The 14,852-nt window shown below is 41.4% G+C and overlaps 15 non-coding genes and 36 pseudogenes across 15 annotated transcripts; all 51 read left to right on the top strand.

The window, feature by feature from the left end:
• Positions 1-2,952: 2,952 nt before the first annotated feature.
• Positions 2,953-3,071, top strand: LOC134893379 (5S ribosomal RNA; annotated as a pseudogene).
• A 106-nt stretch (positions 3,072-3,177) lies between these two features.
• On the top strand, positions 3,178-3,296 carry LOC135069172 (5S ribosomal RNA). Its single transcript, XR_010255360.1, has one exon. It is a non-coding gene; the product is annotated as a 5S ribosomal RNA (ribosomal RNA).
• Positions 3,297-3,403: 107 nt separating this feature from the next.
• Positions 3,404-3,522, top strand: LOC134891734 (5S ribosomal RNA; annotated as a pseudogene).
• A 107-nt stretch (positions 3,523-3,629) lies between these two features.
• On the top strand, positions 3,630-3,748 carry LOC134888712 (5S ribosomal RNA; annotated as a pseudogene).
• Positions 3,749-3,855: 107 nt separating this feature from the next.
• LOC134896798 (5S ribosomal RNA) lies at positions 3,856-3,974 on the top strand (annotated as a pseudogene).
• A 107-nt stretch (positions 3,975-4,081) lies between these two features.
• LOC134895752 (5S ribosomal RNA) lies at positions 4,082-4,200 on the top strand (annotated as a pseudogene).
• A 333-nt stretch (positions 4,201-4,533) lies between these two features.
• On the top strand, positions 4,534-4,652 carry LOC134890754 (5S ribosomal RNA; annotated as a pseudogene).
• Positions 4,653-4,759: 107 nt separating this feature from the next.
• LOC134895969 (5S ribosomal RNA) lies at positions 4,760-4,878 on the top strand (annotated as a pseudogene).
• Positions 4,879-4,985: 107 nt separating this feature from the next.
• LOC135066070 (5S ribosomal RNA) lies at positions 4,986-5,104 on the top strand. Its single transcript, XR_010252329.1, has one exon. It is a non-coding gene; the product is annotated as a 5S ribosomal RNA (ribosomal RNA).
• Positions 5,105-5,211: 107 nt separating this feature from the next.
• On the top strand, positions 5,212-5,330 carry LOC134895797 (5S ribosomal RNA; annotated as a pseudogene).
• A 107-nt stretch (positions 5,331-5,437) lies between these two features.
• On the top strand, positions 5,438-5,556 carry LOC134894106 (5S ribosomal RNA; annotated as a pseudogene).
• A 107-nt stretch (positions 5,557-5,663) lies between these two features.
• LOC134891126 (5S ribosomal RNA) lies at positions 5,664-5,782 on the top strand (annotated as a pseudogene).
• Positions 5,783-5,888: 106 nt separating this feature from the next.
• LOC134896018 (5S ribosomal RNA) lies at positions 5,889-6,007 on the top strand (annotated as a pseudogene).
• A 107-nt stretch (positions 6,008-6,114) lies between these two features.
• On the top strand, positions 6,115-6,233 carry LOC134893955 (5S ribosomal RNA; annotated as a pseudogene).
• A 107-nt stretch (positions 6,234-6,340) lies between these two features.
• On the top strand, positions 6,341-6,459 carry LOC134884337 (5S ribosomal RNA). The gene has a single exon (XR_010168488.1). It is a non-coding gene; the product is annotated as a 5S ribosomal RNA (ribosomal RNA).
• A 107-nt stretch (positions 6,460-6,566) lies between these two features.
• LOC134894234 (5S ribosomal RNA) lies at positions 6,567-6,685 on the top strand (annotated as a pseudogene).
• Positions 6,686-6,792: 107 nt separating this feature from the next.
• Positions 6,793-6,911, top strand: LOC134893073 (5S ribosomal RNA; annotated as a pseudogene).
• A 107-nt stretch (positions 6,912-7,018) lies between these two features.
• LOC134898060 (5S ribosomal RNA) lies at positions 7,019-7,137 on the top strand (annotated as a pseudogene).
• A 107-nt stretch (positions 7,138-7,244) lies between these two features.
• Positions 7,245-7,363, top strand: LOC134888439 (5S ribosomal RNA; annotated as a pseudogene).
• A 107-nt stretch (positions 7,364-7,470) lies between these two features.
• Positions 7,471-7,589, top strand: LOC134896836 (5S ribosomal RNA; annotated as a pseudogene).
• Positions 7,590-7,923: 334 nt separating this feature from the next.
• LOC134885334 (5S ribosomal RNA) lies at positions 7,924-8,042 on the top strand. The gene has a single exon (XR_010169451.1). It is a non-coding gene; the product is annotated as a 5S ribosomal RNA (ribosomal RNA).
• A 107-nt stretch (positions 8,043-8,149) lies between these two features.
• On the top strand, positions 8,150-8,268 carry LOC134885283 (5S ribosomal RNA). Its single transcript, XR_010169401.1, has one exon. It is a non-coding gene; the product is annotated as a 5S ribosomal RNA (ribosomal RNA).
• A 107-nt stretch (positions 8,269-8,375) lies between these two features.
• Positions 8,376-8,494, top strand: LOC134893956 (5S ribosomal RNA; annotated as a pseudogene).
• Positions 8,495-8,601: 107 nt separating this feature from the next.
• On the top strand, positions 8,602-8,720 carry LOC134887664 (5S ribosomal RNA; annotated as a pseudogene).
• A 107-nt stretch (positions 8,721-8,827) lies between these two features.
• On the top strand, positions 8,828-8,946 carry LOC134894436 (5S ribosomal RNA; annotated as a pseudogene).
• A 107-nt stretch (positions 8,947-9,053) lies between these two features.
• On the top strand, positions 9,054-9,172 carry LOC135062728 (5S ribosomal RNA). The gene has a single exon (XR_010249074.1). It is a non-coding gene; the product is annotated as a 5S ribosomal RNA (ribosomal RNA).
• A 107-nt stretch (positions 9,173-9,279) lies between these two features.
• Positions 9,280-9,398, top strand: LOC134890606 (5S ribosomal RNA; annotated as a pseudogene).
• Positions 9,399-9,505: 107 nt separating this feature from the next.
• Positions 9,506-9,623, top strand: LOC134897444 (5S ribosomal RNA; annotated as a pseudogene).
• Positions 9,624-9,730: 107 nt separating this feature from the next.
• Positions 9,731-9,849, top strand: LOC134896892 (5S ribosomal RNA; annotated as a pseudogene).
• Positions 9,850-9,956: 107 nt separating this feature from the next.
• On the top strand, positions 9,957-10,075 carry LOC134886178 (5S ribosomal RNA). The gene has a single exon (XR_010170269.1). It is a non-coding gene; the product is annotated as a 5S ribosomal RNA (ribosomal RNA).
• A 107-nt stretch (positions 10,076-10,182) lies between these two features.
• Positions 10,183-10,301, top strand: LOC134890347 (5S ribosomal RNA; annotated as a pseudogene).
• A 107-nt stretch (positions 10,302-10,408) lies between these two features.
• Positions 10,409-10,527, top strand: LOC135065993 (5S ribosomal RNA). Its single transcript, XR_010252256.1, has one exon. It is a non-coding gene; the product is annotated as a 5S ribosomal RNA (ribosomal RNA).
• A 107-nt stretch (positions 10,528-10,634) lies between these two features.
• LOC134890605 (5S ribosomal RNA) lies at positions 10,635-10,753 on the top strand (annotated as a pseudogene).
• Positions 10,754-10,860: 107 nt separating this feature from the next.
• On the top strand, positions 10,861-10,979 carry LOC134894012 (5S ribosomal RNA; annotated as a pseudogene).
• A 107-nt stretch (positions 10,980-11,086) lies between these two features.
• On the top strand, positions 11,087-11,205 carry LOC134886028 (5S ribosomal RNA). The gene has a single exon (XR_010170125.1). It is a non-coding gene; the product is annotated as a 5S ribosomal RNA (ribosomal RNA).
• A 107-nt stretch (positions 11,206-11,312) lies between these two features.
• On the top strand, positions 11,313-11,431 carry LOC134888985 (5S ribosomal RNA; annotated as a pseudogene).
• Positions 11,432-11,538: 107 nt separating this feature from the next.
• On the top strand, positions 11,539-11,657 carry LOC135069006 (5S ribosomal RNA). Its single transcript, XR_010255197.1, has one exon. It is a non-coding gene; the product is annotated as a 5S ribosomal RNA (ribosomal RNA).
• Positions 11,658-11,764: 107 nt separating this feature from the next.
• On the top strand, positions 11,765-11,883 carry LOC135061724 (5S ribosomal RNA). The gene has a single exon (XR_010248097.1). It is a non-coding gene; the product is annotated as a 5S ribosomal RNA (ribosomal RNA).
• Positions 11,884-11,990: 107 nt separating this feature from the next.
• LOC134889344 (5S ribosomal RNA) lies at positions 11,991-12,109 on the top strand (annotated as a pseudogene).
• A 107-nt stretch (positions 12,110-12,216) lies between these two features.
• On the top strand, positions 12,217-12,336 carry LOC134891591 (5S ribosomal RNA; annotated as a pseudogene).
• Positions 12,337-12,443: 107 nt separating this feature from the next.
• LOC135065991 (5S ribosomal RNA) lies at positions 12,444-12,562 on the top strand. Its single transcript, XR_010252254.1, has one exon. It is a non-coding gene; the product is annotated as a 5S ribosomal RNA (ribosomal RNA).
• Positions 12,563-12,669: 107 nt separating this feature from the next.
• LOC134890604 (5S ribosomal RNA) lies at positions 12,670-12,788 on the top strand (annotated as a pseudogene).
• A 107-nt stretch (positions 12,789-12,895) lies between these two features.
• LOC134889381 (5S ribosomal RNA) lies at positions 12,896-13,014 on the top strand (annotated as a pseudogene).
• A 107-nt stretch (positions 13,015-13,121) lies between these two features.
• LOC134886027 (5S ribosomal RNA) lies at positions 13,122-13,240 on the top strand. Its single transcript, XR_010170124.1, has one exon. It is a non-coding gene; the product is annotated as a 5S ribosomal RNA (ribosomal RNA).
• Positions 13,241-13,347: 107 nt separating this feature from the next.
• LOC134892003 (5S ribosomal RNA) lies at positions 13,348-13,466 on the top strand (annotated as a pseudogene).
• A 107-nt stretch (positions 13,467-13,573) lies between these two features.
• Positions 13,574-13,692, top strand: LOC135069005 (5S ribosomal RNA). Its single transcript, XR_010255196.1, has one exon. It is a non-coding gene; the product is annotated as a 5S ribosomal RNA (ribosomal RNA).
• Positions 13,693-13,799: 107 nt separating this feature from the next.
• Positions 13,800-13,918, top strand: LOC134894779 (5S ribosomal RNA; annotated as a pseudogene).
• Positions 13,919-14,025: 107 nt separating this feature from the next.
• On the top strand, positions 14,026-14,144 carry LOC134894233 (5S ribosomal RNA; annotated as a pseudogene).
• A 108-nt stretch (positions 14,145-14,252) lies between these two features.
• Positions 14,253-14,371, top strand: LOC134885908 (5S ribosomal RNA). The gene has a single exon (XR_010170010.1). It is a non-coding gene; the product is annotated as a 5S ribosomal RNA (ribosomal RNA).
• A 63-nt stretch (positions 14,372-14,434) lies between these two features.
• Positions 14,435-14,553, top strand: LOC134892392 (5S ribosomal RNA; annotated as a pseudogene).
• Positions 14,554-14,660: 107 nt separating this feature from the next.
• LOC134894946 (5S ribosomal RNA) lies at positions 14,661-14,779 on the top strand (annotated as a pseudogene).
• The last annotated feature ends 73 nt before the right edge of the window (positions 14,780-14,852 follow it).

Genomic DNA, 14,852 nt, shown 5'->3' with positions numbered 1-14,852 from the left:
CACCAAACACAGAAATTTACGTTGGAAATCCTTAAAGCTCTTCCACTGAACTTCTTCTGCTCCGAGTATCTCCGGTCCGCCTTCTAGCAGACACGTGTAGCCGTTGCAGGCCCTATCTCTAGAGATTTTCCTGAGAAAATTTCCTTCCTTTTTCTTTACACAAATCACGCTTGCATGTGCTCCCTACAACACGTATGAGGGCAAGATTTACGCATGGATATACGACCTCATATCACGTTGCGTTATTGGTCACACATACAACCGTGCGGTCCAATCGTACCACTTATAGACACTTGTTGCCCATAAATGGTAGGATCATTGGAGTCTCCCTACTGTGCTCCAAAACAGCCAGAGCGTAATACAACGAAAACTTTATCACACTCTGTTGCACGTTTTCACTCAGACCGTGCTCATCACGTTCCACCAAAGATCACACAGATCACAAAGTCCACAAAGCGGAATTCAATACCGTTTTATCACATAGATCACAAAGTCCACAAAGCGGGATTCAATACACTCATACCGTTTTCAACCCACTATCATTCTTATAGTTTTCTGATCAGAAAAATAATTTCCCGTAGTCTGATAGCTCTCCCCAGAGGCGTTACAGTAAAGTAAGGTATTTAAACTAAGTTTTGGAAAAACTGAAATCAATTTGTGCTATTTATCGCCTTGCGTTATTTACCGCGTTGCGCTATTTATCGCCTTCTAAAAATAACACTTGTGGTTTGAGTTACGTGGGCGTACCCGTACGCTCCGTTGCGTAATATACGCTGCGTGCGTCGGCCCTTGGATTGCGTACACAAGTCTCAGTCTTTTGTTAGAGACACGTGTACGCAAAGCAAAGATCCACCGTAACACAACTTATACGTTTATCAATGTAGATGATCCTCGATCATCTACCGCGCACCACACTGACCTCCTTGTCTCTCGGGCACAGCTGTGTTTGTCTACACTTTAACTATATTACCTTTACTCAAACTATTGAAATAGCGGCAAATCTCTCTCAGCACGTTTATCAATTATAAAAAGGCAAACAGAAGAGTGATATACGAAAATACACAAATGAAAAAGAAATGCAGATATATATGTGCGTGCGTGTGTACGCAAGACAGAAAAAATAAACAGTTTTAAAAGAGACTATCGTTTTGTTCTTACCTCCGGTCCCGGATTCCTTCAGCACCCTTTACTAAGAGAAGCAGACGCTTATCCCGACAGCACTACGAGGAATATAACCTCCCGCCCTTTGCTGATGGATAATGTCTGCTGTATCTACCTAGTGCAGATATGTGAAGGACGGGCGAGCCGCCAATTGATAAAGCTGAATATTTATCGTATATAAAAACCCTTTGTGAGGTCTAAGAACACTGTACGCTATTTACGTATGAAGTACCGTAAGGGTACGCTCGTTGCATAACAATCGCTTAGCCGTAGTCGAGACGCTCAAGCGTCACGTTCGCTCACGGCCAAGAGATCACAGGCAGGCACGCTATTGGCTGCTGACTAACGTAATGGTTCACTATAGCGTAACGGACGCTGTATCGGGAGCGGGCTGCTCGAGCGATACAGACGCTCACGAGAATACGCTGTTGGTATCGGGCACACTTATAGGTGAGTGACTACCGTAATGCTACGCTATCAGCGTAGCGGACGCTCAAGACCACGAGGAGATCACGAGCGGCGCTGACGCTCACCATTTTAAACCTTTATATCTAAACCAGAAACAATGTAATATGCTGTAAAACCTTAGTGTAGAGATAGGGTGTAGATGCAACCTAGTGTAACCTTATTAACTTAAAAGTGTTTGAGCGTCACCGACGCTCTGAGAATACTAGACACTATAAGAAATACACAGATACCTGGGCTTAGGGTCCAACGCCTAAGATATATATATTTTGAATGATATACTTGCAAAAGAATTAATACAAATACAAATCATACACTACAATATAACATAGACTACCTAACCAGATAACTACACAGGAAATACAATACAATTACTACCTAAGGGAAAATAAGAGAGAAAGAGAAGAGAGAGAGAAATGGCTCATAATAACAAGAAGATCAATATGGTTGCGGAGAAACACTTACGCACAAGGGGAAACGATCGCATGCGCCTCGATATCCAGCTCCCGATTATCAGCAATGAGAACCGTTGAAGAGAGAGAACTGGATACGGTCGGCCTGCCTATTTATGCCCCACACACAATACAATTCAATGGTCCCTACAATCTCATTGTTCATTGGACACAGGAATTCGGCTTCGCATTATAACAAAAGGTCATAGGTTGATTCATACAGGTGGGCTGTGACTGTTTCCAACTGTTCAGGTGGGTGGGATACTGAGTTTCCCGCCGCATGACTAAATAAGAACAAATAATAGTAAATGGACATAAACTTCTTATGTCCATAACTATTCGCATGAGCGATTAATCCGCTCCAAACCAACACCGGAATATTGCTATTTAAATACTCTTCCGATGGGTACCAAACACCACTGTATGACCCCTGTTAGACCCTTCGTACAATACAAAGAGGGATCTCTCTGTTCAGGAACATGCTATGTTAACTAAACTTTCAGAATCTATCAAAGGGACCATGATCTACAAAATACATTATTACTGAAAATATGTAACGATTGAGTCGCACGCTACGATCACATAAACTCTACCGTAAATACGCATACCGTGCGCCTGCGGGTGCCCGCGACTGTGAGTATGTGCACGTACGGGAGAGCGTACGCATGCGCAGCGCGGACCAGTATAAGGTGCAAATATGGCAGTGTGTGTAGAGATATTTTTCTGACTTTGACAGGAGACCACCTGGGAATACAAGGTGCTGTAGGTATTTTTAAACTGCCAACTCCGTTCTGTTGAAGCATTTCATTTTCAAACTTATTCATTTATGTACCAGTTTTAGAAGAAGAAAAGTTCAACAGAAACCACAAAGCTCATCTGCAGCCACACCACACTGGATACGCCCAATCTCATCTGATCTTGGAAGCTAAGCAGTGTTGTGCCTGGTTAGTACTTGGATGGGAAACCACCTGGGAATACAAGATGCTGTAGGTATTTTTATAATGCCAACTCCGTTCTGTTGATGCATTCCATTTTCAAACTTATTCATTTATGTACCAGTTTTAGAAGTAGAAAAGTTCTAACAGAAACCATAAAGCTCATCTACAGCCACACCACACTTGATACGCCCAATCTCATCTGATCTTGGAAGCTAAGCAGTGTTGGGCCTGGTTAGTATTTGGATGGGAGACCACCTGGGAATACAAGGTGCTGTAGGTATTTTTATACTGCCAACACCGTTCTGTTGATGCATTCCATTTTCAAACTTATTCATTTATGTACCAGTAGTTAGAAGTAGAAAAGTTCTAACAGAAACAACAAAGCTCATCTACAGCCAAACCACACTGGATACGCCCAATCTCATCCGATCTTGGAAGCTAAGCAGTGTTGAGCCTGGTTAGTACTTGGGTGGTAGACCACCTGGGAATACAAGGTGCAGTAGGTATTTTTATACTGCCAACACAGTTCTGTTGATGCATTCCATTTTCAAACTTATTCATTTATGTACCAGAAGTTAGAAGTAGAAAAGTTCTAACAGAAACCACAAAGCTCATCTGCAGCCACACCACACTGGATACGCCCAATCTCATCTGATCTTGGAAGCTAAGCAGTGTTGGGTCTGGTTAGTACTTGGATGGGAAACCACCTGGGAATACAAGGTGTTGTAGGTATTTTTATACTGCCAACTCCGTTCTGTTGTTGCATTCCATTTTCAAACTTATTCATTTATGTACCAGTAGTTAGAAGTAGAAAAGTTCTAACAGAAACCATAAAGCTCATAGACAGCAACACCGCAATTGATACGCCCAATCTCATTTTATCTTGGAAGCTAAGCAGTGTTGGGCCTGGTTAGTACTTGGATGGGAGACCACCTGGGAATACAAGGTGCTGTTGGTATTTTTATACTGATAACACCGTTCTGTTGATGCATTCCATTTTCAAACTTATTCATTTATGAACCAGTAGTTAGAAGTAGAAAAGTTCTAACAGAAACAACAAAGCTCATCTACAGTCAAACCATACCGGATTTGCCCAATCTCATCTGATCTTGGAAGCTAAGCAGTGTTGGGCCTGGTTAGTACTTGGGTGGTAGACCACCTGGGAATACAAGATGCTGTAGGTATTTTTATACTGCCAACACCGTTCTGTTGATGCATTCCATTTTCAAACTTTTTCATTTATTTACCAGTAGTATGAAGTAGAAAAGTTCTAACAGAATCCACAAAGCTCATCTACAGCCACGCAGCACTGGATATGCCAAATCTGCTCTGGTCTTGGAAGCTAAGCAGTGTTGGGCCTGGTTAGTACTTGGATGGGAGACCACCTGGGAATACAAGGTGCTTTAGGTATTTTTATACTGCCAACACCGTTCTGTTGATGCATTCCATTTTCAAACAGATTCATTTATGTACCAGTAGTTAGAAGTAGAAAAGTTCTAACAGAAACCACAAAGCTTATCTACAGCCACACCACACTGGATACGCCCAATCTCATCTGATCTTGGAAGCTAAGCAGTGTTGGGCCTGGTTAGTACTTAGGTGGGAGATCACCTGGGAATACAAGAAGCTGTAGGTATTTTCATACTGCCAACACCGTTCTATTGATGCATTCCATTTTCAAACGTATTCATTTATGTACCAGTAGTTAGAAGTAGAAAAGTTCTAACAGAAACCACAAAGCTCATCTGCAGCCACACCACACTGGATATGCCCAATCTCATCTGATCTTGGAAGCTAAGCAGTGTTGAGCCTGGTTAGTACTTGGGAGGTAGACCACCTGGGAATACAAGGTGCAGTAGGTATTTTTATACTGCCAACACCGTTCTGTTGATGCATTTCATTTTCAAACTTATTAATTTATGTACCAGTAGTTAGAAGTAGAAAAGTTCTAACAGAAACCACAAAGCTCATCTGCAGCCACACCACACTGGATACGCCCAATCTCATCTGATCTTGGAAGCTAAGCAGTGTTGGGCCTGGTTAGTACTTGGATGGGAAACCACCTGGGAATACAAGGTGCTGTAGGTATTTTTATACTGCCAACTCCGTTCTGTTGATGCATTCCATTTTCAAACTTATTCATTTATGTACCAGTAGTTAGAAGAAGAAAAGTTCTAACAGAAACCATAAAGCTCATCTGCAGCCACACTACACTTGATACGCCCAATCTCATCTGATCCTGGAAGCTATGCAGTGTTGGGCCTGGGTAGTATTTGGATGGGAGACCACCTGGGAATACAAGGTGCTGTAGGTATTTTTATACTGCCAACACCGTTCTGTTGTTGCATTCCATTTTCAAACTTATTCATTTATGTACCAGTAGTTAGAAGTAGAAAAGTTCTAACAGAAACCATAAAGCTCATCTACAGCCACACCACAATTGATACGCCCAATCTCATTTGATCTTGGAAGCTAAGCAGTGTGGGGCCTGGTTAGTACTTGGATGGGAGACAACCTGGGAATACAAGGTGCTGTAGGTATTTTTATACTGACAACACCGTTCTGTTGATGCATTCCATTTTCAAACTTATTCATTTATGAACCAGTAGTTAGAAGTAGAAAAGTTCTAACAGAAACAACAAAGCTCATCTACAGTCAAACCACACTGGATACGCCCAATCTCATCTGATCTTGGAAGCTAAGCAGTGTTGGGCCTGGTTAGTACTTGGGTGGGAGATCACCTGTGAATACAAGGTGCAGTAGGTATTTTTATACTGCCAACACCGTTCTGTTGATGCATTCCATTTTCAAAATTATTCATTTATGTTCCAGTAGTTAGTAGAAGAAAAGTTCTAACAGAAACCATTTGCTCATCTACAGCCACACCACACTGGATACGCCCAATCTCATCTGATCTTGTAAGCTAAGCAGTGTTGAGCCTGGTTAGTACTTGGGTGGTAGACCACCTGTGAATACAAGGTGCAGTAGGTATTTTTATACTGCCAACACCGTTCTGTTGATGCATTCCATTTTCAAAATTATTCATTTATGTTCCAGTAGTTAGCAGAAGAAAAGTTCTAACAGAAACCACAAAGCTCATCTACAGCCACACCACACTGGATACGCCCAATCTCATCTGATCTTGGAAGCTAAGCAGTGTTGAGCCTGGTTAGTACTTGGGTGGTAGACCACCTGTGAATACAAGGTGCAGTAGGTATTATTATACTGCCAACACCGTTCTGTTGATGCATTCCATTTTCAAAATTATTCATTTATGAACCAGTAGCTAGAAGTAGAAAAGTTCTAACAGAAACCACACAGCTCATCTACAGCCACACCACACTGGATACGCCCAATCTCATCTGATCTTGGAAGCTAAGCAGTGTTGGGTCTGGTTAGTACTTGGAAGGGAGACCACCTGGGAATACATGGTGCTGTAGGTATTTTTATACTGCCAACACCGTTCTGTTGATGCATTCCATTTTCAAACTTATTCATTTATGTACCAGTAGTTAGAAGTAGAAAAGTTCTAACAGAAACCACAAAGCTCATCTACAGTTACACCACACTGGATACGCCCAATCTCATTTGATCTTGGAAGTTAAGCAGTGTTGGGCCTGGTTAATACTTGGATGGGAGACCACCTGGGAATACAAGGAGCTCTAGGTATTTTCATACTGCCAACACCATACTGTTGATGCATTCCATTTTCAAACTTATTCATTTATGTACCAGTAGTTAGAAGTAGAAAAGTTCTAACAGAAACCACAAAGCTCATCTGCAGCCATACCGCACTGGATATGCCCAATCTCATTTGATCTTGGAAGCTAAGCAGTGTTGAGTCTGTTTAGTACTTGGGTGGTAGACCACCTGGGAATACAAGATGCTGTAGGTATTTTCATACTGCCAACACTGTTCTGTTGATGCATTCCATTTTCAAACTTTTTCATTTATTTACCAGTAGTCAGAAGTAGAAAAGTTCTAACAGAAACCACAAAGTTCATCTACAGCCACGCAACACTGGATACGCCCAATCTCATCTTATCTTGGAAGCTAAGCAGTGTTGGGCCTGATTAGTATTTGGATGGGAGACCACCTGGGAATACAAGGAGCTTTAGGTATTTTTATATTGCCAACACCGTTCTGTTGATGCATTCCATTTTCAAACAGATTCACTTATGTACCAGTAGTTAGAAGTAGAAAAGTTCTAACAGAAACCACAAAGCTCATCTACAGCCACACCACACTGGATACGCCCAATCTCATCTGATCTTGGAAGCTAAGCAGTGTTGTGCCTGGTTAGTACTTGGGTGGGAGACCACCTGGGAATACAAGGAGCTGTAGGTATTTTCATACTGCTAACACCGTACTGTTGATGCATTCCATTTTCAAACTTATTCATTTATGTACCAGTTGTTAGAAGAAGAAAAGTTCTAACAGAATCCACAAAGCTCATCTACAGCCACACCGCACTGTATACGCCCAATCTCATCTGATTCTATAAGCTAAGCAGTGTTGGGTCTGGTTAGTACTTGGATGGGAGACCACCTGGGAATACAAGGTGCTGTAGGTATTTTTATACTGCCAACACCGTTCTGTTGATGCATTCCATTTTCAAACTTTTTCATTTATGTAACAGTAGTTAGAAGTAGAAAAGTTCTAACAGAAACCATAAAGCTCATCTACAGCCACTACACAGTGGATATGCCCAATCTCATCTGATTTTGGAAGCTAATCAGTGTTGGGCCTGGTTAGTTCTTGGATGAGAGACCACATGGAAATACAAGGTGCTGTGGGTATTTTTTATACTGCCAACACCGTTCTATTGATGCATTCCATTTTCAAACTTATTCATTTATGTACCAGTAGATAGAAGAAGAAAAGTTCTAACAGAAACCACAAAACTCACCTACAGCAACACCACACTGGATACGCCCAATCTCATCTGATCTTGTAAGCTAAGCAGTGTTGGGCCTGGTAAGTACTTGGATGGGAGACCACCTGGGAATTCAAGGTGCTGTAGGTATTTTTATACTGCCAACACCGTTCTGTTGATGCATTCCATTTTCAAATTTATTCATTTATGAACCAGTAGCTAGAAGTAGAAAAGTTCTAACAGAAACCATAAAGCTCATCTACAGCCACACCACACTTGATACGCCCAATCTCATCTGATCTTGGAAGTTAAGCAGTGTTGGGCCTGGTTAGTATTTGGATGGTAGACCACCTGGGAATACAAGGTGCTGTAGGTATTTTTATACTGCCAACACCGTTCTGTTCATGCATTCCATTTTCAAACTTATTCATTTATGTACCAGTAGTTTGAAGTATTAAGGTTCTTACAGAAACCACAAAGATAATCTACAGCCAAACCACACTGGATACGCCCAATCTCATCTGATCTTGGAAGCTAAGCAGTGTTGGGCCTGGTTAGTACTTGGGTGCTAGACCACCTGGGAATACAAGATGCTGTAGGTATTTTTATACTGCCAACACCGTTCTGTTGATGCATTCCATTTTCAAACTTTTTCATTTATTTACCAGTAGTTAGAAGTAGAAAAGTTCTAACAGAAACCACAAAGCTCATCTACAGCCACACAACACTGGATGCACCCAATCTCATCTGATCTTGGAAGCTAAGTAGTGTTGGGCCTGGTTAGTACTTGGATGGGAGACCACCTAGGAATACAAGGTGCTGTAGGTATTTTTATACTGCCAACACCGTTCTGTTGATGCATTCTATTTTCAAACTTTTTCATTTATGTACCAGTAGTTAGAAGTAGAAAAGTTCTAACAGAAACCACAAAGCTCATCTGCAGCCATACCGCACTGGATATGCCCAATCTCATCTGATCTTGGAAGCTAAGCAGTGTTGAACCTGGTTAGTACTTGGGTGGTAGACCACCTGGGAATACAAGATGCTGTAGGTTTTTTTATACTGCCAACATCGTTCTGTTGATGCATTCCATTTTCAAATTTATTCATTTATGTACCAGTACTTAGTAGTAGAAAAGTTCTAACAGAAACCACAAAGCCCATCTACAGCCACACTACACTGGATACACCCAATCTCATCTGATCTTGGAAGTTAAGCAGTGTTGGGCCTGGTTAGTACTTGGATGGGAGACCACCTGGGAATACAAGGAGCTGTAGGTATTTTCATACTGCCAACACCATACTGTTGATGCATTCCATTTTCAAATGTATTCATTTATGAACCAGTAGCTAGAAGTAGAAAAGTTCTAACAGAAACCACAAAACTCATCTACAGCCACACCACATTGGATATGCCCAATCTCATCTGATCTTGGGAGCTAAGCAGTGTTGGGCCTGGTTAGTACTTTAATGGGAGACCACCTGTGAATACAAGGTGCTGTAGGTTTTTTTATACTGCCAACATCGTTCTGTTGATGCATTCCATTTTCAAACAGATTCATTTATGTACCAGTAGTTAGAAGTAGAAAAGTTCTAACAGAAACCATAAAGCTCATCTACAGCCACACCACACTGGATACGCCCAATCTCATCTGATCTTGGAAGCTAAGCAGTGTTGAGCCTGGTTAATACTTGGTGGTAAACCACCTGTGAATACAAGGTGCAGTAGGTATTTTTATACTGCTAACACCGTTCTGTTGATGCATTCCATTTTCAAAGTTATTCATTTATGTACCACTAGTTAGAAGTAGAAAAGTTCTAACAGAAACCACAAAGCTCATCTACAGCCACTCAACACTGGATACACCCAATCTAATCTGATCTTGGGAGCTAAGCAGTATTGGGCCTGGTTAGTACTTGGATGGGAAACCAACTGGGAATACAAGGTGCTGTAGGTATTTTTATACTGCCAACTTCGTTCTGTTGATGCATTCCATTTTCAAACTTATTCATTTATGTACCAGTAGTTAGAAGAAGAAAAGTTCTAACAGAAACCACAAAGCTCATCTACAGCCACACCACACTGGATATGCCCAATCTCATCTGATCTTGGGAGCTAAGCAGTGTTGGGCCTGGTTAGTACTTTAATGGGAGACCACCTGGGAATACAAGGTGCTGTAGGTATTTTTATACTGCCAACACCGTTATGTTGATGCATTCCATTTTCAAACTTATTCATTTATGTACCAGTAGTTAGAAGTAGAAAAGTTCTAACAGAAACCACAAAGCTCATCTACAGCCACACCACACTGGATACGCCCAATCTCATCTGATCTTGGAAGATATGCAGTGTTGGGCCTGGTAAGTATTTGGATGGGAGACCACCTGGGAATACAAGGTGCTGTAGGTATTTTTATACTGCCAACACCGTTCTATTGATGCATTCCATTTTCAAACTTATTCATTTATGTACCAGTACTTAGAAGTAGAAAAGTTCTAACAGAAACCACAAAGGTCATCTACAGCCACACCATACTGGATACGCCCAATCTCATCTGATCTTGGAAGTTAAGCAGTGTTGGGCCTGGTTAGTACTTGGATGGGAGACCACCTGGGAATACAAGGAGCTGTAGGTATTTTCATACTGCCAACACCATACTGTTGATGCATTCCATTTTCAAATGTATTCATTTATGAACCAGTAGCTAGAAGTAGAAAAGTTCTAACAGAAACCACAAAACTCATCTACAGCCACACCACATTGGATATGCCCAATCTCATCTGATCTTGGGAGCTAAGCAGTGTTGGGCCTGGTTAGTACTTTAATGGGAGACCACCTGTGAATACAAGGTGCTGTAGGTTTTTTTATACTGCCAACATCGTTCTGTTGATGCATTCCATTTTCAAACAGATTCATTTATGTACCAGTAGTTAGAAGTAGAAAAGTTCTAACAGAAACCATGAAGCTCATCTACAGCCACACCACACTGGATACGCCCAATCTCATCTAATCTTCGAAGCTAAGCAGTGTTGGGCCTGGTTAGTGCTTGGATGGGAGACCACCTGGGAATACAAGGTGCTGTAGGTATTTTTATACTGCCAACACCGTTCTGTTGATGCATTCCATTTTCAAACTTATTCATTTATGTACCAGTAGTTAGAAGTAGAAAAGTTCTAACAGAAACCACAAAACTAATCTGCAGCCAAACCACACTGGATACGCCCAATCTCATCTGATCTTGGAAGCTAAGCAGTGTTGGGCCTTGTTAGTACTTGGGTGGTAGACCACCTGGGAATACAAGATGCTGTAGGTATTTTTAAACTGCCAACACCGTTCTGTTGATGCATTCCATTTTCAAACGTATTCATTTATGTACCAGTAGTTAGAAGTAGAAAAGTTCTAACAGAAATCACACAGCTCATCTACAGCCAAACCACACTGGATACGCCCAATCTCATCTGATCTTGTAAGCTAAACAGTGTTGGGCCTGGTTAGTACTTGTATGGGAGACCACCTGGGAATACAAGGTGCTGTAGGTATTTTTATACTGCCAACACCGTTCTGTTGATGCATGCCATTTTCAAATTTATTCATTTATGAACCAGTAGCTAGAAATAGAAAAGTTCTAACAGAAACCACAAAGCTCATCTACAGCCACACCACACTGGATACGCCCAATCTCATCTGATCTTGGAAGCTAAGCAGTGTTGGGCCTGTTTAGTACTTGGATGGGAGACCACCTGGGAATACAAGGTGATGTAGGTATTTTTATACTGCCAACACCGTTATGTTGATGCATTCCATTTTCAAACTTATTCATTTATGTACCAGTAGTTAGAAGTAGAAAAGTTCTAACAGAAACCATAAAGCTCATCTACAGCCACACCACACTGGATACGCCCAATCTCATCTGATCTTGGAAGCTAAGCAGTGTTGGGCCTGGTTAGTACTTGGATGGGAAACCACCTGGGAATACAAGGTGCTGTAGGTATTTTTATACTGCTAACTCCGTTCTGTTGATGCATTCCATTTTCAAACTTATTCATTTATGTTCCAGTAGTTAGCAGAAGAAAAATTATAACAGAAACCACAAAGCTCATCTACAGCCGCACCGCACTGGATACGCACAATCTCATCTGATCTTGTAAGCTAAGCAGTGTTGGGCCTGGTTAGTACTTGGATGGGAGACCACCTGGGAATACAAGATGCTGTAGGTATTTTTATACTGCCAACACCGTTCTGTTGATGCATTCCATTTTCAAATTTATTCATTTATGAACTAGTAGCTAGATGTAGAAAAGTTCTAACAGAAACTGTAAAGCTCATCTACAGCCACACCACACTGGATACGCCCAATCTCATCTGATCTTGAGAAGCTAAGCAGTGTTAGGCCTGTTTAGTACTTGGATGGGAGACCACCTGGGAATACAAGGTGCTGTAGGTATTTTTATACTGCCAACACCGTTCTGTTGATGCATTCCATTTTCAAATTTATTCATTTATGTACCAGTACTTAGAAGTAGAAAAGTTCTAACAGAAACCACAAAGCCCATCTACAGCCACACCATACTGGATACGCCCAATCTCATCTGATCTTGGAAGTTAAGCAGTGTTGGGCCTGGTTAGTACTTGGATGGGAGACCACCTGGGAATACAAGGAGCTGTAGGTATTTTCATACTGCCAACACCATACTGTTGATGCATTCCATTTTCAAATGTATTCATTTATGAACCAGTAGCTAGAAGTAGAAAAGTTCTAACAGAAACCACAAAACTCATCTACAGCCACACCACATTGGATATGCCCAATCTCATCTGATCTTGGGAGCTAAGCAGTGTTGGGCCTGGTTAGTACTTTAATGGGAGACCACCTGTGAATACAAGGTGCTGTAGGTTTTTTTATACTGCCAACATCGTTCTGTTGATGCATTCCATTTTCAAACAGATTCATTTATGTACCAGTAGTTAGAAGTAGAAAAGTTCTAACAGAAACCATGAAGCTCATCTACAGCCACACCACACTGGATACGCCCAATCTCATCTAATCTTGGAAGCTAAGCAGTGTTGGGCCTGGTTAGTGCTTGGATGGGAGACCACCTGGGAATACAAGGTGCTGTAGGTATTTTTATACTGCCAACACCGTTCTGTTGATGCATTCCATTTTCAAACTTATTCATTTATGTACCAGTAGTTAGAAGTAGAAAAGTTCTAACAGAAACCACAAAACTAATCTGCAGCCAAACCACACTGGATACGCCCAATCTCATCTGATCTTGGAAGCTAAGCAGTGTTGGGCCTTGTTAGTACTTGGGTGGTAGACCACCTGGGAATACAAGATGCTGTAGGTATTTTTAAACTGCCAACACCGTTCTGTTGATGCATTCCATTTTCAAACGTATTCATTTATGTACCAGTAGTTAGAAGTAGAAAAGTTCTAACAGAAATCACACAGCTCATCTACAGCCAAACCACACTGGATACGCCCAATCTCATCTGATCTTGTACGCTAAACAGTGTTGGGCCTGGTTAGTACTTGTATGGGAGACCACCTGGGAATACAAGGTGCTGTAGGTATTTTTATACTGCCAACACCGTTCTGTTGATGCATGCCATTTTCAAATTTATTCATTTATGAACCAGTAGCTAGAAATAGAAAAGTTCTAACAGAAACCACAAAGCTCATCTACAGCCACACCACACTGGATACGCCCAATCTCATCTGATCTTGGAAGCTAAGCAGTGTTGGGCCTGTTTAGTACTTGGATGGGAGACCACCTGGGAATACAAGGTGATGTAGGTATTTTTATACTGCCAACACCGTTATGTTGATGCATTCCATTTTCAAACTTATTCATTTATGTACCAGTAGTTAGAAGTAGAAAAGTTCTAACAGAAACCACAAAGCTCATCTACAGCCAAACCACACTGGATACGCCCAATCTCATCTGATCTTGGATGCTAAGCAGTGTTGGGCCTGGTTAGTACGTTGGTGGTAGACCACCTGGGAATACAAGATGCTGTAGGTATTTTTATACTGCCAACATCGTTCTGTTGATGCATTCCATTTTCAAACTTTTTCATTTATTTACCAGTAGTTAGAAGTAGAAAAGTTCTAACAGAAACCACAAAGCTCATCTACAGCCACTCAACACTGGATGCACCCAATCTCATCTGATCTTGGAAGCTAAGCGGTGTTGGGCCTAGTTAGTACTTGGATGAGAGACCACCTGTGAGTACAAGGTGCTGTAGGTTTTTTTTATACTGCCAACATCGTTCTGTTGATGCATTCCATTTTCAAACTTATTCATTTATGTACCAGTAGTTAGAAGTAGAAAAGTTCTAACAGAAACCATAAAGCTCATCTACAGCCACACCACACTGGATGCGCCCAATCTCATCTGATCTTGGAAGCTAAGCAGTGTTGGGCTTGGTTAGTACTTGGAGGGGAGACCACCTAGGAATACAAGGTGCTGTAGGTATTTTTATACTGCCAACACCGTTCTGTTGATGCATTCCATTTTCTAACAGAAACCACAAAGCTCATCTACAGCCACTCAACACTGGATGCACCCAATCTCATCTGATCTTGGAAGCTAAGCAGTGTTGGGCCTAGTTAGTACTTGGATGAGAGACCACCTGTGAATACAAGGTGCTGTAGGTTTTTTTATACTGCCAACATCGTTCTGTTGATGCATTCCATTTTCAAACTTATTCATTTATGTACCAGTAGTTAGAAGTAGAAAAGTTCTAACAGAAACCACAAAGCTCATCTACAGCCACACGACATTGGATACGCCCAATCTCATCTGATCTTGGGAGCTAAGTAGTGTTGGGCCTGGTTAGTACTTTAATGGGAGACCACCTGGGAATACAAGGTACTGTAGGTTCTTTTATACTGCCAACATCGTTCTGTTGATGCATTCAATATTCAAACTTATTCATTTATGTACAAGTATTTAG

The sequence above is a fragment of the Pseudophryne corroboree genome, chromosome 3 (assembly GCF_028390025.1).
Source record: "Pseudophryne corroboree isolate aPseCor3 chromosome 3, aPseCor3.hap2, whole genome shotgun sequence".
Taxonomy (NCBI): domain Eukaryota; kingdom Metazoa; phylum Chordata; class Amphibia; order Anura; family Myobatrachidae; genus Pseudophryne; species Pseudophryne corroboree.
The sequence above is the reverse complement of the archived record's forward strand: the minus strand, read 5'-3'. Positions and strand labels throughout refer to the sequence as shown.